The sequence below is a fragment of the Dendrobates tinctorius genome, unplaced genomic scaffold (genome assembly GCF_039654945.1).
Source record: "Dendrobates tinctorius isolate UK_male_01 unplaced genomic scaffold, ASM3965494v1 ptg000133l, whole genome shotgun sequence".
Lineage (NCBI taxonomy): Eukaryota > Metazoa > Chordata > Amphibia > Anura > Dendrobatidae > Dendrobates > Dendrobates tinctorius.
The window spans coordinates 48,458,343-48,481,904 of record NW_027361801.1 but is presented as its reverse complement, the minus strand read 5'-3'; the positions used below and the strand labels follow the sequence as shown (position 1 = coordinate 48,481,904).

Sequence of the window (23,562 nt, the reverse complement as noted above, 5' to 3'; positions counted from 1 at the left end):
GCAAAAGGAGCCCCGACCAAGTATTGAGTGCATTTACTGAACATACATTTCAGTAGGCCAATATTTCAGATTTTAAAATCATTTATCAAGCTGGTGTTATAAAGTATTCTAATTTACTGAGATAATGACTTTTGTGTTTTCATTGGCTGTAAGCCATAATCATCAACAATAACAGAAATAAACACTTGAAATAGATCACTCTGTTTGTAATGACTCTATATAATATGAGTTTCACTTTTTGTATTGAAGAACTGAAATAAATTAACTTTTTGATGATATTCTAATTTTGTGAGATGCACCTGTAAATATTAACAAGCAAATTAAAATATTTAAGGGGGAATCTCACTTTATTTTTAATAACTAATCTTTGTTCACATCATAAAATGGAAATCAAACTGTTTTATGTTAAATGGGTTTTTAGGATTTGGAATCCTTCCCTGCCCATATCGTTACTCACCCTCCCCAGGTCCAAGGTTGAGTGTCCACCATTGATATTGTTTCCAACGCTGACATCACATAGAAAGCGCTGCAGCCAATCAGCGAGCTCAGCGGCTCATGCTGTCTACTCTGGCAGAGCTTCTGAGCTCAGTTATAAGCTGAAGACCCTGTTAAGATAATAATTTAATTATGGGCAGTAAGAATTACTATCCAGTATGAAAACCTAATTGGACTGTAATATTGGTAACATAAATCCTATTAACCTATAATTTAGAGAAGGGCATTAAAAAAAAATCCAATAAAGCTCATGTATATAGGGATTGTCAGTTTAATCAAATTTATCAAATTTGCTTTTTAGCTGTGCAATTCAATTTTGCAATGTCCAATTCCCACCCTTCCAAAGGATCAGTAAAAGGAACTAATTAATTTATGTAACAGATAGTAATAATTATAACATTTGAGGGATTTCTACAGTGTAGGATTGTAGCTAGCCAATGATTTTTGGTCCAGATTGTAGAGCTAAAAGATATGACCTTGACAAAATCCACTGTGCAAGAACTCTCAGCAAATGTTTTTGCACTGAATTTCAACCTTTGGATAAAGCAGGAATGTTTGCATTCACTGACTGCAAGAAGACATCTTTACACAACTTATCCAGAAAAAGTTCAATTTTTTAAAACACCATTTCAGTTATTATAGCACTGGAGTTGCGCTGCTCATCTAAGTTCACTGACCTTTGTCTTATACTTACCAGCTGCAGTCTTCAGCTCTTCCCAGTGCCGCTCCAGTCCTTCCAACTTGTGAACTCAACTTCTGATTGTCAGGAAGTCAGAGGTAATGGTTGCAATCACTCAGTGTAAGTGTACGAGATCCTTGTTCTGTTCTCATAGACTTACATTGAGTTGTGACTTCCAAAGCGCCCAGCAAACACTGGAGTGATCCGACAAACTGCTGGATATCCGCCAACGTGGTGCCAATAAAAGATGAAGACTTCAGATGGTATGTAGAATACTAGGGGCTGTGAATTTAGTTTAGGGGCACCTGTCCAGTGTTGCTGTAAAAAAAAAATGCAGAAGCGGTGCTTTAAAATCATTCACGACCAAGGAAAAGGTATTCCAATGAGAGAAATTGCTATTAAACAGGCAAGGGGTAGCCATGTCTACAAAGTGCAATAGTCAGTAGGGGGTAATAATAATTAAAGAAAAAGTAAGACAAGATGAATAATCATAATATAATTAGCCCTCATTCATACTACTATTTATCTGGTAATACTGGAGCAGCAGAACTCTGACTCTCTCGCCAGATCTCAGTTACACTATACTTTGTTTGTGTCAACATTATAAAAAACTGAGTTGAGGAACCATTTATTAAGATCTAATTTCTTTGAGCTACACATGCTGTGCCAGTTACAAATACTGCAGATGTTGATAAAACCAGAGTAGCAATTATTCATCCCTGAAAATGATTCTATTTGTCAAAACATTAGTATAGTCACTTGTGGGATATCACTTTATTACCTAAAATGTGACAAGATAAAATAACCCATGCTAACAGAAGCATTGCATTTATTCTTCTTTTGTTTTTATGTATCATAAGCCATGACTAAGCAGGAGGTTGGCTTCCCATGTGTGGGACTAGTGGTCACAGCATGCCTGCAAGTAGTACTGAGGGCTGTGAGTCCACAGCAAGCAGAGATACATGTTGTTTATCTTTGCATAAAACTAAAGTACATAAAAAGTTTCTTCCCAAGTTTCCATGGAAGGAAAGAGTGCTGACAACAAAGGAAGTGCTTTAAAGTTGCCTTCATCTTAAAGGGAATCTGTTACCAGGATTTTGCTACTAAGTCTGGGAGCAGCATAACGTAAGGCTAGAGAGCCTGATTCCAGTGATGAGTCACTTACTGGACTGTTTGATGCAGTTTTGATATAATCCCTGTTATATCTATTATAGCAGTGGTCAGATTGCTGCTCTATGTATAACCCCACCCACACCACTGATTGGCAGCTTCACAAGTGCAATGTCAGCAAGATGGCAATCACTGGTGACAGCAGTGATAATCTCCTGCTGATAAAACACTGATTATATTGAAACACAGCTTAATAAGTGATGCATCCCTACAATCAGCCTCTTTTATCCTATATTATATTGCAAAAACCTGCTGACAGATTCCCTTTAACACATCTGTGGGGGTTTTGCCCATTGCATGTGTTTTTAGATCAAATCTTAGCACAAGAGAAAACGGAAACATCCCATGGCAATTTTAGGGAATGTTTCCCTATTACATCTGTTGAGATCTAATCCTAGGTTTTATCAAACATACAGTACAAGAGTGCAAAACTCTAAAATGTAAAGTGAAAAGGAGTGCAGATACAGTATGCAGGGCTGTGGAGTCGATAAGCCAAACTTTTGGCTCCAACTCCACAGCACTGGACTCACTACTGTGCATGTACAAAAAGTGCAGCACAGATTCATCTCATCTATGACTCCACAGCACTGGTCACTACTGAGCATGTACAAAAAGTGCAGCACAGATTCATCTCAACTACGACCCCACAGCCCTGCCTCACTACTGAGCATGTACATAAAGTGCAGCACAGATTCATCTCACCTGATTCCACAGCACTGGTCACTACTGAGCATGTACATAAAGTGCAGCACAGATTCATCTCAACTATGACTCCACAGCACTGGTCACTACTGAAAATGTACATAAAGTGCAGCACAGATTCATCTCTACTATGACTTCACGGTACTGGTCACTACTGAACATGTACATAAAGTGCAGCACAGATTCATCTCAACTATGACTCCACAGCACTGGTCACTAGTGAGCATGTACATAAAGTGCAGCACAGATTCATCTCAACTACGACTCCACAGCACTGGTCACTACTGAGCATGTGCATAAAGGGCAGCACAGATTCATCTCAACTATGACTCCACAGCACTGGTCACTACTGAGCATGTACATAAAGTGCAGCACAGATTCATCTCAACTACGACTCCACAGCACTGGTCACTACTGAGCATGTGCATAAAGGGCAGCACAGATTCATCTCAACTATGACTCCACAGCACTGGTCACTACTGAGCATGTACATAAAGTGCAGCACAGATTCATCTCAACTATGACTCCACAGCACTGGTCACTAGTGAGCATGTACATAAAGTGCAGCACAGATTCATCTCAACTATGACTCCACAGCACTGGTCACTACTGAACATGTACATAAAGTGCAGCACAGATTCATCTCTACTATGACTTCACGGCACTGGACACTACGGAACATGTACATAAAGTGCAGCACAGATTCATCTCAACTACGACTCCATAGCACTGGTCACTACTGAGCATGTGCATAAAGTGCAGCACAGATTCATCTCAACTATGACTCCACAGCACTGGTCACTACTGAGCATGAACATAAAGTGCAGCACAGATTCATCTCAACTATGACTCCACAGCACTGATCACTACTGTGCATGTACGTAAAGTGCAGCACAGATTCATCTCATCTATGACTCCACAGCACTGGTCACTACTGAGCATGTACATTAAGTGCAGCACAGATTCATCTCAACTATCACTCCACAGCACTGGTCACTGCTAAGCATCTGCATAAAGTGCAGCACAGATTCATCTCATCTACAACTTCACAGCACTGGTCACTACAGAGCATGTACATAAATTGCAGCACAGATTCTTCTCATCTTTGACTCCACAGCACTGGTCATTACTGAGCATGTACATAAAGTGCAGCACAGATTCATCTCAGCTATGACTCCACAGCACTGGTCACTACTGAGTATGTACATAAAGTGCAGCACAGATTCATCTCATCTACGACCCCACAGCACTGGTCACTACTGAGCATGTACATAAAGTGCAGCACAGATTCATCTCATCTATGACTCCACAGCACTGCCTCACTACTGAGCATGTACATAAAGTGCAGCACAGATTCATCTCATCTATGACTCCACAGCACTGGTCACTACTGAGCATGTACATAAAATGCAGCACAGATTCATCTCAACTATGACTCCACAGCACTGGTCAATAGTGAGCATGCACTAAAAGCCAAGATCCTTAGATCAGGAATAGAAAAGACATTTATAGGACATTTTCATAACTTATCCAAATTCTTATTAAAAAAGTTACAGCACATCTTGCATTGCACTACTGTACCCAATTTATTATACATTTTAGAAATTGAAGTAGGTGCATTATATACCGACTCCACCAAAATGGACACCGACTCCATGACTTGGACTCCACAGCCCTGATAAATAGGATTACCTATAGATAAGTGGTGAAATTTATTTTAATGTCTCTGCCTATTATCACATATGCAGCTATGCTGTTTCTTTTTTTTTTTGCATTCTGTAAAAAAGGGACTTTGTGGGGGTTTTATACCATAAAAAGTCATATGTCTACACAATTGTGCCTCAGCAGGTTAGAAATAGGAATCTGTGTTATTTTTGCGCCATTGTGTAAAGTTAATTGGACATGCTGAAAAAATTTGGTGTGAACAAGCCTCAATGTACAAAAAAAGAAATCATCATTATGTTGAAATGAAAAGCTGTAGGTCCTCTTTGATCCTAAGTGCCATATACAGATGTTGCCGCAACATTGCAGTTCAGATTCGACTATGAAAATCCGTGACTATATATTTGGAATGGATCTTTCCAAACCTCTTGTATTTTTAGTGGAAAAAAATCCATGCTGAAATCAGAGCAGCCGGTTGATTTTCAAATATTGTGAATAATACATTCTAGTGCTGAATTGTTGCAATATTAACAAAAGATTTCACCCTTTGAAATGTATAGATTGAAATCCAAATGAAATTCTAATATAGGAAATATTTGCAACTACTAGATATTTATAAGCCCTATACTAAAAAGTTGGCAAGATTAAATGCTTTACAGCAGCAAATAATGACCCCAACAAAGAACAGATAGCCCACAATAGCCAAATATGCAATAAATGTCGCATATTTGCCATTATCGGCAGCCTATATTTCTGACTTCTCGATTTTATGTAATTATCTTAGCTAGCATCAGCCTTAAAGGGATTCTCCAAGAAAAAGATAAAATGGTGTCCCTGACATATGTCAAACTGCAGACCACCCTAGAAAGTTGTGGGAAGCAGGGTGTATTACGGTCCGCGCTGCCGAGATTCACAAATTACCTGGGATGCAAGATGTAGTAGCAGTGTACTCCTTTATTTCCTCCTACGTGTTTCGGCGCCCTTCCTGGCACCTTCCTCAGGGATATTACATTAACCATAGGAGCAGGGAATTTATAGCCCCTTACATTAGCAATTATGGGTGTGTTCTGTTTACATGTGATGTCATAATGCAACATAATGACATCACATGTAAACAGAACACACCCATAATTGCTAATGTAAGGGGCTATAAATTCCCTGCTCCTATGGTTGATGTAATATCCCTGAGGAAGGTGCCAGGAAGGGCGCCGAAACGCGTAGGAGGAAATAAAGGAGTACACTGCTACTACATCTTGCATCCCAGGTGATTTGTGAATCTCGGCAGCGCGGACTGTACTACACCCTGCTTCCCACAACTTTCTGGAGTTTTTTCCACGTGCGAGTGGTTGGTGTAGGTCCTGCAGCAGCTAATTCTGTGATATGCTCTCAAGCCAGTTGTGGGTTACACAACTGGAATAGGTGAGTGGAACTGTATTATACCGCTCATACTTCAAGTGTCACTAGTGATAGGGCACTATTGCGCCTCTTGTTCCCCCCACCATTTTTGCAGACCACCCTAGTCACGTGTCAGTACAGGCTGCAGACTGAAGACTGTGGTGTAGTTACCACTATGTCAGCTAGGGGGCGCTGTGTGGGTGTCCCAGGACGGGTGTACAGGCACATTCAGTGTGGTAACAGGAGCAGGGTCCTAAATGACCATTATGGGTCTCAAGGTGGGTGGCCTTGGGATGCAGGCTCCAGGGTGTATTGATCAGAAGAGGTACTGCTGATCTTTCTGTTACACTGTGTCAGGGAAACCTGTGTGTCTATACAACCTTTAGTGATGTCATAGCCATGTGATCACCTGTGGGTGTGGTTACAGGGCTATGTAATTGAGGTGTTTGGCACATGTGAGAGAGAGTGGAGGGAGTCTGTCAGAGTGTGGACAGACTTCCATGTGTCCAGGTGGGACACTACAGAGAGTGGTCTGTGTTCCAAGGAAGGAGAAGCCTTCCTGTGTCTGCGGCTGCAGATAGAGCGCTGCTCTGGACATTGCCCTGGCCTATGTATATTAGTTGTATATGGGGAGGACTACACCTCCCAGCATGTGCTGAGACTCTCGGTCCGAGTCTGAAGCCACGGACGTTTATGTTCTTTTGTGCCTAAGCTAGAGGCTATTTTGGTGATATGCTGAGTTATGGTTTATGGAGCAAATAAACCTCATGAACTTTGGGAAGAACCTGCCTCATGATTGTCTCCCGCTGCACCTGAGCGAGTCACATCCCTACAAGACATACAGCTCCCAAGACCTGTGTCTCAACTGACATAAGCTATATCACACATATCTCAGTCAATGACTGGGAGCACAGCTGTGATATGTGAAAAAAAATATCTCTTCCTCACCAAGCACAAAGGAGGTTATCTCCAGCTTCATCCTTTCATCCTCCTCAAGGTTTATTTGTTTTAAAGTTGGGTGCATCAGTCTCTGGCCACAGCTGTAAATCTGTCAGACTGACAAAGGGAGAAGAAGCTGGAGATCTCCTTGCTGAGTGCAATGTAGGTTAAAACATATTTGCAGGACGTCCTTCCTGGCAGCGCACCAGGAGGTAGTCTCTCATCCTCTATAGGACTAGAAAACACATGAGAGGTAAAATAGTTCCTCTCACCCTTACCCTCCATTGTTTTTTCCAGTCTCTAGGAGGACAGAAACATAAGGTGTGTGGATGCTCAAAGCTTATCAGTTAGGTCAGACTCAGAAGGATTGGGGAGTATGTCCTTTCCTTCCTCCTGTCAAGAGGTTCATGGCTGACAACTCTCTGGGCAGAGGTCCCTCGGCCTGACCAGTCGAGTAGATTGAGGTCCCTGGTTCAACTGTTTCCCTCAATGAAGGGCTTTCGGCTCCCTGCATCAGATGCCTGGAGCTCGCAGTCCTCATTTTCTGGTGGCACATGCATGGCGTGCATTCCAGGGTGAAGCACACTTTATGTTTCTAGAGGAGGCAGCATGGATATCTGCAAGCTTGGTGAATAGGAGTCAGGTAATACATATATTTTCATCTGCAATGGGGTTGTTTACTTGTGCAACTGCTTGCTCACAGGAGGGAACTAATTTTGCCCATTCAGAAGTACATTCTAAGCAATAAGTGGCTCATGTACAGTAAGTATAGCAGAGTGATGTTGTTCAGCTTTTAATGCCCAGCAAACTTTAGTGTTACGTTTCTTGTTTGCTGTATGACAAAATAACCTCTATAGGGTCTGTTACATCTGCAAAAAAGAAAGCCAAAAGACATGCTTCAAGTAATAGCAAATTACCAAAAGCATATAGAGAGCAATTATGAGCTGTCTGCATTGCCAAAAGTGTTAGGGTACGTGCACACGCTGTGGATTCTGCTGCGGATTGATCGGCGCAGATTTAGCAAAATCCGCAGGTAAATCCGCAGGTCAAAAGACCTGTGGTTTATCTGTGGATTAGCCTGCAATTTTGCCCTGTGGTTTATCACCTTTACAATGGAGGAGATGGTAAACCGCAGCGGAATCCGCAGAAAGAATTGACATGTCAATTCTTTCTGCGGATTAGAAACCGCAGCAAATCCGCGCGGAAAAATCTGCACCATCTGCACTGCGGTTTCCATTTCCCATAAGATATTATGGTACTGTACACCACAGCAAAAACTGCTGCGGATCCCCAGGGCCAAAACCGCTGCAGATGCGCAGCAGCAGAATCCGCAGTGTATGCACACACCCTTAGGGCCCCATCACACATAGCAAGTTTTGTGACGCAACAGCGATCTCACCAGCGAGATCACTGTGTGTGACAGCGATCGGCGACCGGCCCCCCTGCTGGTATCGCTGATCGCTTTTGGAAAGCCCCGGACATTTCATTGATCGCTGGTCTCCCAATGGTCCTCACGCATCGCTGCGGGAGACCAGCGATCAGCTGGTAACTAAGGTAAACACAGGGTTTCTAAGCACCGTGCGGTGCTTAGAAACCCTCTGTGTACCTTAGTTACCAGCGCACTGATGCAGGGAGCTGGTAACTGAGGTACACATCGGGTTTCTAAGGGACGTACGTTCCTTAGAAACCCTCTGTGTACCTTAGTTACCAGCTCCCTGAATCAGCGCGCTGGTAACTAAAGTACACAGCGACGCCGAGCGCTCGGCGTCGCTAGTGCTGATCGCTGGTGAAGCTATCTGTTTGACAGCTCACCAGCGATCATGTAGCAACTCACCAGTGATCCTGACATGTTGATATCGTTGTCGGGATCACTGGTGAGTCGCTAAGTGTGACGGTACCCTTAGGGAAGAACAATCCTCTTACATTGCAGACATGAGATCACTGATAAGGGAAGAGGTGTAGCACACAGCTTCCAATCTGGTTTCTCATCAACCAGTGCAGATTATGCCTCATTATAAAAGACCTAGATGGTAGATGGAATTAACCACTGATGAGGATGAAGACTTGTTCTATTCTGACCAGAGCTTGGAAGAGTGAGTGGAAGTAGCTCTAGTTTTTCCAGAGGAGAATAAAAACTACTACTTTGTCAGATAAAATGGACAAGCTCGTGCAGGTAGTTAGAAACACCATGAAAATTGAGGAGACACAGATGGGCCACTTAATTCAATTTGTTGGGTTAAGGACTCAAATAAATATGGTATTTCCAGTTAATAAGCATATTAAAGCTATCATAATGGAGGAATGGAAAGCTGCTGAGAAAAGGCTAGTTATACTGAAGGATTTTAAAATCTGTCTCCTCTTCGAACCTGATAAGGTCAAAGTCTGGGAGGAGATCCTGAAAATTGATATCCCGGTGGCTAGAGTGGCAAAGAAAACATCAATCCAGTTTGAAGATCCCTTTAGCCTTAGAGACCCTATGAATGGTAAAGCTTGCTGAAAAAAGTCTGGGAAGCCTCTGCCGCCATAATTAGGGCCAATATAAAGTCATGGCCGAAAGTGTTGCAACCATTGAAATTGTTTCAGTAAATTATGTATTTCACCCAGAAAATTATTCCAATTACACATTTTGTTATATACGTTTATTTCCTTTGTGATCATTGGACCCACACATCAAAGAACAGAGAAAAAAAGGCAAATTGGACATAATTTCAAACAATCTTCCTAAAATGGGCCAGAGAAAATTGTTGGTACCTTACCAAGATTGTGGGTAAACAACTTTGTTTTAAGCATGTGATGCTCATTCAAACTCACCTTTGGCAAATAACAGGTGTGGCTAACATGAAAATCACACCTGAAACAAGATAAAAAAAGGAAGCAGTTGATATGGAGAACAGAAAGAGGAGAAAGGAACTGTCTGAGGACTTGCAACCATGATATTGTTGATATGTTTCAACAATTTTGGTTCTCAAGTCCATCTTCAGTGATCTTGATGTTCCTTTATCCACTTTTCGCAACATAATCAAGAAGTTTACAACCCATGGCAGTGTGGCAAATCTCCCTGGACTTAAGGGTCTTTCACACATAGCGAGATCGCTAGCGATATCGCTAAAGCCTCACCGATTTTTGTGACGCAACAGCGATATCGCTTTGTGTGACACTTACCTGCGACTGGCCCCCCCGCTGGATATTGTTGATCGTGCTGGAATGGCCTGGGCCATTGTTTCATCGTTGGCGTCCCACTGGCGCCAACTAGGCGAAAGTCGTCATCATCATTGCTGCGGTGTGACAGGTAAGAGCAACCGCCGACGGATCGCTTATCGCTGCTGCATAGCTGGTGATATCTGCCTGTTTGGCAGCATACTAGCGACCATTTAGCGATGCACCAGCGATCCTGACCAGGTTGTATCGTTGTCGGGATCGCTGGTGCATCGTTAAATGTAATGGGACCCTTAGACAGTAGAGAGAAACCAATGAAAGGTTGCAATGCAGGATAGTACGAATGGTGGATAAGCTGCCCCAATCAAGTTACAAAAAAATTCAAGCTGTCCTGCAGGCTCAGGGGTGCATCAGTGTCAGCGTGACCTATCCATCGACATTTGAATTAAATTAAATGCTATGGCAGGAAACTCAGGAGAGACATCAGTTTGCCAAAATGTACGTGAGAAAGACCAAATCCTCTGGGAAAGTGTCTTGTGTGCAGATGAGACCATTATAGAACTTTTTGGTAAAGCACATCATTCTGTTTACGAAAAAATGGAATGAGGCCTACAAAGAAAATAACACAGTACCTACAGTAAAATATGGAGCAGGTTGTGATTGTGTTGCTGTTTCTGGGTGCCTTGACAGTGTGCAAGGCATCATGAAATTTGAAGATTACCACAGGATTTTGGGTTGCAAAGTAGTGCTCATTAGAGTTGAGCGAAACGGGTCGAAAAATTTCAAAAGTCGCCGACTTTTGGCAAAGTCGGGTTTCATGAAACGAAACCCGACCCTAGGATGAGGTCGGCCATGAGGTCGGCGACTTACGCGCCAAAGTCGTGTTTCAAAAGTTTGTTTTGCGCTCTTTTTCAGCCAATCAGGATCCACGGACACTGTGGGCAACGTGATGACATAGGCAGGGGTCACCACCATCTTTCAGAAGGGCATGCAAGTGATTGGCTTGCTTTGGTGGGCGTCACAGGGGGTATAAAAGGGCGTGCACGCCGACCGCCATCTTACTTCTGCCGATCTCAGTATAGGGAGAGGTTGCTGCTGATTCTGTAGGGAGAGCGTTAGGCAGGGAAGAAGACAAAAAAACTGCTTCTGCTGCTAGCGATTTGGCCTGCACAACACACCAGTCACTGTGTGTGCAGTGCAAGGGGAGGCTATATAGTGGTGTATCAGTGGTGTTGGTTGTTGGGCTGCCTTCTAAGGCTTCCTGACATTCCTGCATTGCTGTTTACCCACTGCTCCGCAAACTGCTTTTTTAAAAGCAATCCCAATTTTTTTTTTTGTCCTGAGAAGAAAACAAAACTGCTTCTGCTGCTAGCAATTTGGCCTGCACAACACACCAGTCACTGTGTGTGCAGTGCAAGGGGAGGCTATATTGTGGTGTATCAGTGGTGTTGGTTGTTGGGCTGCCTTTTAAGGCTTCCTGACAGGCTGGCATTGCTGTTTACCCACTGCTCCGCAAACTGCTTTTTTAAAAGCAATCCAATCTCCCTTATCCTCTAGTCCCTTTTGTCACAGCTGTGCCATCGAGCCTGTCACATAGCGCTCAGATATCAGTGGGCCTCACACAATCCAAAACTGTCCACAAGTGTCTGCAGAAATTCAAAATCTCCCTTATCCTCTCGTCACTTTTGTCACAGCTGTGCCATCGAGCCTGTCACATAGCGCTCAGATATCAGTGGGCCTCACACAATCCAAAACTGTCCACAAGTGTCTGCAGAAATTCAAAATCTCCCTTATCCTCTCGTCACTTTTGTCACAGCTGTGCCATCGAGTCTGTCACATAGCGCTCAGATATCAGTGGGCCTCACACAATACAAAACTGTCCACAAGTGTCTGCAGAAATTCAAAATCTCCCTTATCCTCTCGTCACTTTTGTCACAGCTGTGCCATCGAGCCTGTCACATAGCGCTCAGATATCAGTGGGCCTCACACAATACAAAACTGTCCACAAGTGTCTGCAGAAATTCAAAATCTCCCTTATCCTCTCGTCACTTTTGTCACAGCTGTGCCATCGAGCCTGTGACATAGCGCTCAGATATCAGTGGGCCTCACACAATCCAAAACTGTCCACAAGTGTCTGCAGAAATTCAAAATCTCCCTTATCCTCTCGTCACTTTTGTCACATTTGTGCCATCGAGCCTGTCACATAGCGCTCAGATATCAGTGGGCCTCACACAATCCAAAACTGTCCACAAGTGTCTGCAGAAATTCAAAATCTCCCTTATCCTCTCGTCACTTTTGTCACAGCTGTGCCATCGAGCCTGTCACATAGCGCTCAGATATCAGTGGGCCTCACACAATACAAAACTGTCCACAAGTGTCTGTAGAAATTCAAAATCTCCCTTATCCTCTCGTCACTTTTGTCACAGCTGTGCCATCGAGTCTGTCACATAGTGCTCAGATATCAGTGGGCCTCACACAATCCAAAACTGTCCACAAGTGTCTGCAGAAATTCAAAATCTCCCTTATCCTCTCGTCACTTTTGTCACAGCTGTGCCATCGAGCCTGTGACATAGCGCTCAGATATCAGTGGGCCTCACACAATCCAAAACTGTCCACAAATGTCTGCAGAAATTCAAAATCTCCCTTATCCTCTCGTCACTTTTGTCACAGCTGTGCCATCGAGCCTGTCACATAGCGCTCAGATATCAGTGGGCCTCACATAATCCAAAACTGTCCACAAGTGTCTGCAGAAATTCAAAATCTCCCTTATCCTCTCGTCACTTTTGTCACAGCTGTGCCATCGAGCCTGTCACATAGCGCTCAGATATCAGTGGGCCTCACACAATCCAAAACTGTCCACAAGTGTCTGCAGAAATTCAAAATCTCCCTTATCCTCTCGTCACTTTTGTCACAGCTGTGCCATCGAGCCTGTGACATAGCGCTCAGATATCAGTGGGCCTCACACAATCCAAAACTGTCCACAAGTGTCTGCAGAAATTCAAAATCTCCCTTATCCTCTCGTCACTTTTGTCACAGCTGTGCCATCGAGCCTGTGACATAGCGCTCAGAAATCAGTGGGCCTCACACAATCCAAAACTGTCCACAAGTGTCTGCAGAAATTCAAAATCTCCCCTGTCCTATAGACACCTTGTACCTTGTTTTACATTACTATATAGTTTGTTGGATTTTGTCTACATTTCTACCAAAAATGAGGAAGGCTGGTGGAAGAGGCCGTGGAATTGGGCGGGGGTTGGCAGCTGGTAATGATGGTGTTGGTGGTGGATCTGATGGTAGTGGCAAGGGCAAAATAGGACCGAATGCAGGAGGTGTTGAGCCTGCGTCATCGTCTGGCTACATAAGGCCTCGAACGCTTAGTTTTCTAGGAGTTGGCAAACCGCTTTTAAAGCCAGAGCATCAGGAAAAAGTTTTGTCTTACATTGCTGACTCAGCCTCCAGCTCTATCGCCTCCTCTTCTTCAGTTGTAAAAAGTAAAAGCACTGAGTCGTCATTGGAGGCTCATGTTCATGAACCACACCTTTCCTTGTGTCCTTCACCCCAACCAAGATTGAAGGATGACGCAGGCCATACTACTGATTACTCCATGGAGCTGTTTTCACATACCATGCCTGGATTATCAAGTGAAATGGTGAATTACCCAGGCCAAGATGAATCTGACATGGAGTGCACTGATGCACAGCCGCTGATGGATGATTCTGCTGGTACATTCACTCAGAGCACTACATTGTCCTCGCAGTGTACAGAGCCAGATTCTGACCCTGATGAGACTCAGGTGCCCCTTCCCGCACACTATACCACCATACACGGTGACACAGAGGAAGGTGCACATGACATAGAAGAGGAGGTGATGGATGACCCAGTTGTTGACCCAGATTGGCATCCATTGGGGGAAGAGGGTGCTGCTTCCAATAGCTCAGATGAGGAGCATCCACAGCAGACATCGACATCGCAACAGCTGTTATCTGGCAGGCCCGGAGCACTCCAAAGACAGGTTCCAAACATCAAAAGAGTTGCTGGACAGCTTGTCCAGAGGGTCAAAAGATCACAGCGTGCTAGGCCGCAAAATGTCTGCCAAAGTAGGAAGAGTGCAGTGTGGCACTTTTTTGACCAAAATCCTCATGATCAGGCCAAGGTTATCTGTAAGAAGTGCGCAAAGACCTTTAGCCGAGGGAAAAATCTGAAAAATTTGAATACCAGTTGCATGCTTAGACATTTAACCAGCATGCACTTGGAAGCGTGGACACAACACCAAACCTCAAGTGCCACATGTGCAACTGATCACAAGGAAGGTAGTCAGCAACGCTACATTGTTTCCCCCACTGTAAGCCCACCGGTTAGCACAGCAGCAAATGTTGAGGTGTCATTGCAAGGCCACAGCAGTCAGGGAATCCCACAGTTATATCAACGAAAGAATGATTCTAGGCCATCAGAAAGAACACCAACTCCATCACCATCATCAACCCTCTCTCAGTCCGCCCTGTCCACCGCTACTTCCACCATATGCAGCTCTCAAGTCCAGCTCACCCTCCCAGACACTATGAGTAGGTCAAGAAAGTACTCAGTCTCTCATCCGCGTACACTGGGTTTGAACGCCCACATTGCCAAACTAATCTCGTTTGAGATGATGCCCTTTCGGTTGGTGGAAAGCACAGCTTTCCGCGAACTCATGGCCTATGCAGTACCACGCTATGACCTACCCAGTCGCCACTTCTTCTCTCGCAAAGCCATCCCAGCCCTCCACCATCATGTGAAAGACCGCATTGTCCATGCACTCAAGCAGTCAGTGAGCGGAAAGGTGCACCTCACAACTGATGCATGGTCCAGTCGGCATGGCCAGGGCCGTTACGTGTCCATCACTGCGCACTGGGTTAATGTGGTGGATGCAGGGTCCACAGGGGACAGCGGTGGTGGGACAGTGCTGCCTAGCCCACGGTATAGGAAACAGTTGCCTGTAGGTGTTCGACCCTCCTCCTCCTCCTCCTCCAGAAGCGAAAGCTCGTCCACAGAGCGCAGTCGTACGAGCACTCCATCTGCAGCTGCCACTGTTGCACACGATGTGTCCCCCTATCGAGCAGCTAGTGAAAAGCGTCAGCAGGCTGTGTTGCAGATGATGTGTTTGGGCGACAGACACACCGCCGAGGTGCTGGCCGAGTACTTGAAGCGACAAACTGAGTCATGGCTGGGCAGTGTACATCTTGAGGCAGGCAAGGTAGTTAGTGATAACGGCCGTAATTTTGTGGCAGCCATAGCCCTTTCAAAACTCAGCCACATACCTTGCTTGGCTCACACCTTGAACCTGGTGGTGCAGTGCTTCCTCAAAAATTATCCGGAGTTAACAGCCCTGCTCCAGAAGGTGCGAAGACTGTGCGCGCACATCCGCCGGTCGCCTGTACATTCCGTTCGTATGCAGAAGCTGCAGCGATTGCTCCACCTTCCCAACCACCGCCTCATTATCGACATTGCAACAAGGTGGAACTCCACCCTGCACATGGTGGAGCGGCTGTGCGAGCAGAGGCAGGCCATAATGCATTTGTGGGAGGATACACGGCCAGGCACTTTGAGAGCAGACATGGAGTTGACAGGTGTGCAGTGGTCGAAGCTGAAAGACCTCTGTAAAGTCCTTCAGTGTTTTGAGGAATGCACACGGCTGGTAAGCGCAGACGACGCCATCCTAAGCATGAGCATCCCACTTATGCGTCTGCTCATGCAAACTTTGACGCACCTTAAGGAGCAGGCGTCTGCAGCCAATGTTGATGAGGAGGAAGAGGAGGAGGGAATCCTTGATGACATTCAGCCATTGTCTGCTCAGGGACCTCTCCTGGACGAGGTGGAGGAAGAAGAGGAGGAGGAGGATGATGATGGGGATGATTACTTAGGGGAGGAGGATGCATCTCGTGGGGCAAGTGAAAATGTTGGCGTGGCAAGGTCTGGTACAGGGTTTGTGCGTGACTGGAGGGATGTGGATTTGCCAGAAAGTGCTCCTCCACCCAGCACTCGCAGTGCATCATTGACACCGGGAACATTGGCCCACATGTCAGATTATGCCTTGCGGATCCTAAAAAGGGACCCCCGCATTGCCAAAATAATGAACGATGACGACTACTGGTTGGCCAGAATCCACGCTATAAAGGCAAATTACAAAACATCATGCCACAGCAGAACCTTGACCTAATATTGGCTAATAAACAAGCAACTCTGGTAAATCGGTTGCTTGAGGCATTCCCAGCACACAGCAGCGGTGATGGTTCTCACACGAGCCGTACGGGCCGGGGGCAGCTTGGCAGAGGTGTTCGTGGTGCACACAGCAGAAGTGGCGTTGGAGTCAGGGGTTTCATGACAATGTTGTGGACTGATTTTTCAAATACCGCTCACACAACTGGTAATACTGCATCGATGGAAAGTGACAGGAGACAGCAGTTGTCAACTATGGTTACAAACTACTTTTCCTCCCATATCGATGTTCTCCCACACAGGTCATTCCCCTTTGACTATTGGGCCGCTAAACTGGACACCTGGCCTGAATTGGCCCAATATGCCTTACAGGAGCTCGCTTGCCCAGCTGCAAGTGTGCTATCGGAAAGAGTCTTCAGTGCAGCTGGATCAATCCTGACAGAAAAAAGGACCCGTCTGTCAACCCAAAATGTGGATGATCTAACCTTCATTAAAATTAACCACGCATGGGTTTCCAAGGATTTTGTCCCACCTTCCCCTGATGACACATAGGGTGACAGAAAAATGGCTTGCTTTGGTCCACCTCTTCCTGGGACTTCACCTATTTCGCCTTTTGCATCAGCTGAATGTCCAACATCAACATATGCCACTTTCTAAAACTCCCTAACTGTGCTGCCTCCCCCCCCATGGCCGGGGTCACCACCTAGCGCACGACACCGTGCGAGTGCCGTTGCCCTGGACAGGTGGGTAGGCCGACTCTTGGGCGCGGGCACTGGCACAGGGTCCCTCATAGTGCAATCAAGTGTCTCTGACGGTGGTGGTGCACACCCGCCGTCAGACACACCGCTGTACTATGAGGGGCCCAGTGCCAGTACCGACGCCCACGAGTGGGCCCCCCTTGCTTGGGCAGGGCCCCAGCATTTGCAATCTTTACCTCTCCCTGCTCCTCCGCTGTGTAATCTGGGCCGTCAAATCCATACTGTGCCTGACACCATCTGAGCCTGCCTCCTGAGACATATATTTTGAATGTGTACGCTATCCATACATGTTATCTGGGGAAACGGTATCCTTTCTAACCTTTGTGCAATCACGTGCAATCCATACTGGGCCTAACACCATCTGAGCCTGCCTCCTGAGACATATATTTTGAATGTGTACGCTATCCATACATGTTATCTGGGGAAACGGTACCCTTTCTAACCTTTGTGCAATCACGTGCAATCCATACTGGGCCTAACACCGTCTGAGCCTGCCTCCTGAGACATATATTTTGAATGTGTACGCTATCCATACATGTTATCTGGGGAAACGGTACCCTTTCTAACCTTTGTGCAATCACGTGCAATCCATACTGGGCCTAACACCGTCTGAGCCTGCCTCCTGAGACATATATTTTGAATGTGTACGCTATCCATACATGTTATCTGGGGAAACGGTACCCTTTCTAACCTTTGTGCAATCACGTGCAATCCATACTGGGCCTAACACCGTCTGAGCCTGCCTCCTGAGACATATATTTTGAATGTGTATGCTATCCATACATGTTATCCGGGGATACGGTACCCTTTCTAACCTTTGTGCAATCACGTGCAATCCATACTGGGCCTAACACCGTCTGAGCCTGCCTCCTGAGACATATATTTTGAATGTGTACGCTATCCATACATGTTATCTGGGGATACGGTACCCTTTCTAACCTTTGTGCAATCACGTGCAATCCATACTGGGCCTAACACCGTCTGAGCCTGCCTCCTGAGACATATATTTTGAATATGTACGCTATCCATACATGTTATCTGGGGATACGGTACCCTTTCTAACCTTTGTGCAATCACGTGCAATCCATACTGGGCCTAACACCGTCTGAGCCTGCCTCCTGAAACATATATTTTGAATGTGTACGCTATTCATACATGTTATCCGGGGAAACGGTACCCTTTCTAACCTTTGTGCAATCACGTGCAATCCATACTGGGCCTAACACCGTCTGAGCCTGCCTGCTGAGACATATATTTTGAATTTGTACGCTATCCATACATGTTATCCGGGGATACGGTACCCTTTCTAACCTTTGTGCAATCACGTGCAATCCATACTGGGCCTAACACCGTCTGAGCCTGCCTCCTGAGACATATATTTTGAATGTGTACGCTATCCATACATGTTATCTGGGATACGGTACCCTTTCTAACCTTTGTGCAATCACGTGCAATCCATACTGGGCCTAACACCGTCTGAGAATGATAGATGGGGCCCACCATACACTGGAACATTCCAAAGGTGGACATCAGACACTGGAGAAGCATTTACAGGGCCCATTATACACTAGAGCATTAGAAATGGGGCCCATTATGTTTGGAGCATTATTTGGGCCCATAAGACAGTAGAGCTTCATCCATGGGGACCAACATATACTGTAGCATTATGTGGAGCTCATCATATACTGTTTCAAACATTATATGGGACCAATGATTCTGTATGGAGAAATAGATGGGCCTCGTCATGAGATGTAAAAAGTGAGGTATTTTTCATTGTACTATACCGCTATTTCTCTGCCGTATCGGAGCATGATGAGTTGTGGTATGTGTTAAAGGGGCGCTCTTTCGCCCAGGGCACATGAAAACCTGGAGCCAGCCCTCCCCCCCACAGTCTGTAGCCAAATAACCCCCATTTTTCAGTGCGTAACTTGTATTATGAAGTTAATTAAGGTTGACAAGCTTAAGTAAGAAGAATTGATGCTTTTGGCATTCAAATGGGCACTGTTGGTGTGTTTCCTGTCCTCCTCTCACTGCCGACTTTTATTCCCCATTGACTTATATTGGGTTTCGTGTTTCGGGACGACCCCGACTTTTCCCTATAATCGGACGATCTTGCTCGACCCGACTTTTGGAAAAGTCGGGTTTCACGAAACGAAACGCGACCCTAAAAAACCAAAAGTCGCTCAACTCTAGTGCTCATTGTCAGAAAGCTAAGTTTGCGTCCCAGGTCCTGGGTTTTCAAGTAGGACAATGAACCAAAACCTACTTCATGAAGCACCCTGAAATGGATGGAAACAAAGCTCTGAAGAGTTCTGCAGTGGCAATGAGTCTGGATCTAAATCCCATTGAGCACCTGTGGAGAAATCTTAAAATTGCTATTGGGAAAAGGCACCCTCCAAATATAAGAGACTTGGAGCAGCTTGCAAAAGAAGAGTGGCCCAAAATTACAGTTGAGTGGTGTAAGAAGCTCGTTGATGGTTATAGGAAGTGACTGACTGCAGTTATTTATTCCAAAGGGTGTGCAACCAAATATTAATTTGAGGTTGCCAACAATTTTGTCCTGCCTGTTTTGGGGGTTTTGTTTGAAATTTTGTTGAATTTGCCTTTTATTCTCCGTTTTTTGTGCTGTTCCAATATACACAAAATAAATAAACATGTGCATAACAAAACATGTGATTGTAATAATTTTCTGGATGAAATACTTAATTTTCTGCAACAATTTCAAGGGTACCAAAATTTTTGGCTATGACTGTCACTGCCACATCCATGGCCCGGTCTATGAACTTATGGATTGATGAATTGGAAAACCAATTAAAAAATGGAAGCCATATTGGAAACTCTTCTACTGCTTAAGATGGTGAAACAGGTTTTATGGCAGTTGCGTCAGTTAGATTAGCCTCCAGGTATAATGTTTTTTTAAATTTAGCTGAGCTGGCCATCTGGCTTAAAACCTAGTCAGGAGACAACCATTAAAGAATGAGCTATGTTCACTTCCCTTCTCAGGGCTGCAGATGTTCTGCCCAGTACTTGATGAGATCTTAGTGAGAGCCTCTGATAAAAAGAAAGGTTTTGCAGAAAAAAGACCAAAAATGGCCCTCTCCCACATTCCTTGAGAGACTATCTCCTATGCCAGGGCCCCATCTGGAATCACAATGTTAAATTATTGCACCTGTCAGCTAGAATCATGAGAGGCACATCCTGAGGACTCGGCCTCTGACACCAGGTAATTTCTACAATCAAGGCAGCAGGAAACCGGTAACCCTGGCCATAGATGCAAAAATTTGGTAGAAATTCTGCTCTCAATACTGGGAAACTGACATAAATACCTCCCATCTAAACATTCCAAAAATCTTAGTCTTTCTACTGTCAGGATCAGATAAGGGTCTGAAGCCCCATACAATAAAGGTCCAGATTTTATTATTGAGCATCTTTTTCAATTACCCTCTGGCTAATCAATTATCCCTGGGTCGCCAGATTCTCTAAGGCAATTCACAAACTAAGAACCACAATAAGGAAGCCTGTACCCCCTTAGGACACAACTTTAGTGTTCAATGCTGTTTGCACAGCCCCTTATGAGTCTTGGAGGAAATAAGCATTAAGATGCCTTTCCTGAAGACAATCTTTTTGGTAGCCATCACTTCAGCTAGAAGAGTGTAGGAGATTCAAACGTTATCTGTAAGAGATCCCTACATCCAGGTGCTAGAGGACTGCATAATTCTCAGGTCAGACATAAAGTTTCTCCAGATGGTTGTGTCAAATTTCAACTTGAATCAGAAGATTCTCCTGCCCTCCTTTTTCCAACATTCTAGGAATCAAAAAGAATGTTTATTTCAATTATTTGACATTAGACAAGCGGTCTGCAAACCCTGTCTTATGAGGAAAGGTTGCAGGATTTGGGATTGTTTAGCTTGCAAAAGAGAAGACTGAGAAGAGACTTAATAGCTGTCTACAAATATCTAAAGGGCTGTCACATTGTAGAAGGATCATCTTTATTCTCATTTGCACAAGGAAAGACTAGAAGCAATGGGATGAAACTGAATGGGAGGAGACACAGATTAGATATTAGAAAAAACTTTTTGACAGTTAGAGTGATCAATGAGTGGAACAGGCTGCCACGAGAAGTGGTGAGTTCTCCTTCAATGGAAGTCTTCAAACAGAGGCTGGGCAGACATCTGACTGGGATGATTTAGCGAATCCTGCTTTGAGCAGGGGGTTGGACCAGATGGCCCAGGAGGTCCCTTCCAACTCTACGATTCTATGATTCTATGATTCAGTGCTGCAATATATGGAGGCTACCAAGAAGTGAGACTGGATTCAAACCTTTTCATCCAATTCGCGGAAAGAAATGGTGGCAAGAAGGCTTCAAAATTGTCTCTGCCTAGATAGGCTAAATCCACAATCTGTATGGCATACTCCTCGGAAAGAAAAACACCTCTGGAAGATGTAAATTCAACAAGAGCAATTTCCACTTCATGGGTGGCACAAGCAGGAGCCTCAGTGGACAAAATCTGTAGAGCTGCAAAGTGGTCCAGACTAAATACCTTCTGCAGACATTACAAGGGGATGTTTTGTCTAGTCATTAGACTGCCTTTCGGAAAAAGGTCCTCCAGGCAGTAGTTCCACCCTAATTATTACATTTGGTATTCTTCTGGTGTGCTGTCAGGAGGGACATCCTGGAAAGGAGGAATTATTTCTATCTTTAATGGTAATTGTATTTCCAGAAGTTCATCATGACAACACCCTTACATTCCTTCCTATGAATTCCTTGTACATATATGAAAGCTAACATTGATAGAAGAAAATTCAATAAAATTAAGTTGCATCCACCCCTTGTATAGTATTTGGTAAAGACACTGGTGGGTGAGGGTGAGAGTGGCTATTAAAGCCCTCCAGTGTTTTCCTGTCCCTATAGAGGATGAGAATGACTGCCTCCTGATGTGCTGTCATAATGGACACTTGGAAATACATTTACTGGTAGGACTAATTCCTCCTTTCTTCACATAACACAGCCATGCTCACGTCTGTTGATGGGGTATATCTAGCACAGCTCTCGTCAGTTGAGACGCAGGTCTCACGAGCTGTGTCTCTTCAGTCTGCAGCCCATTCTGACACATGACTAGGATGTGCTTCAGTTTTAATTATTTAAAGGACCCTATTTTATCTCATTCTTTGAAAATCCCTTCAAGAGGACCTAATCAAATGCTAAGTCTCACTGGGCTTAGAGTCATATAGCTTTAGGTAAAATGCCTCATGTTTGTCTAACCTAGTGTGTAGTTGACAGGTCCACCATGACTGTTCTCCAAGAACACATATTAACTTAGAGGTGGTCCTAATTATACTAGCTAATTGGTCTCGTAAATGGGGGTTGTTTAATGGCACATGTGGGGGACTTAATGATGTGGCGTATTATGGTTTCGTAAGAAAAAAATGCAGACATACTTTGAGCACAACAGCACAAATATTGGACAACCAAATTAAATTGGCTGAGTAATATACAAGAACATAAGCAATTATACTTTGCAACATGCAACAAACAGTGGTGTGAATAGTGGAAAGGAAGACCCAGCACTTTTCATCACTCTGTTTTGCAATTTGCAAAGAATGAATACCTATTCATTTTTGGAAAAATATCTCCGTGTTAGCTGACCAACTCTGAGAATTGCAATATATCAATTTATGCTGAAGATCTTAACACACCTCAAGGGATTAAATCTTCTATAAATCCACAGAATTTCCACAACAAAAACTCAATGATTTGGTGCAGAATCTTCATACACTTAGTGACGGGGCCAAATTTTTAAAATTTGACCAATGTCCCTTTATGTGGTAATTACTCTGGAATGCTTCAACAGATCCCAATGATTTTGAGATTTTTTTCATGACACGTTGTACTTTATTTCAATGGTAAATTTATTTCTATATCTTTTGTGTTTATTTATAAAAAAAAATCAGAAATTTTACAAAAATGTAAAAAAAATTGCAATTTTCAATCTTTGAATGATTATCCCTTTAATCCAGATAGTCATACCACACAAAAACATTCATAAATAACATTTCCCACATGTCGGCTTTACATAAGCACCATTTGTAAAATATTTTTTTTGTTAGCCTTTTAGGAGGTTTAAAAATGTAGCAGTAATTGTTAAGTTTTTCAAGGAAATTTACAAAACCTATTTTTTTGAAGGACCTATTCAGATTTGAAGTGACTTTGGGGGTCTTATACATTGGAAAATCTCCAAAAGTGATACCATTTTTAAAACAGCAACCCCTGCAAATTTAAAACTGCTATCGGGTATTTTATTAACCCTTCAGGTGATGTTAAGGAAAGAATGTAAAGTGGCACGGCAGGAATGAAAAAATGTATTTTTACCACTTAAATGTCGCTGACTTCTGAACAGGCCGCTATAACCGGCAGAC

General features: G+C 44.1%; 1 protein-coding gene across 3 annotated transcripts in view; it reads left to right on the top strand.

Annotated features, from left to right (window-relative positions):
* The window catches only part of IL1RAPL2 (interleukin 1 receptor accessory protein like 2), a 1,414,847-nt gene that overhangs the window by 1,351,707 nt on the left and 39,578 nt on the right, over positions 1-23,562 (top strand). The gene's annotated exons all lie outside the window — the stretch shown is intronic.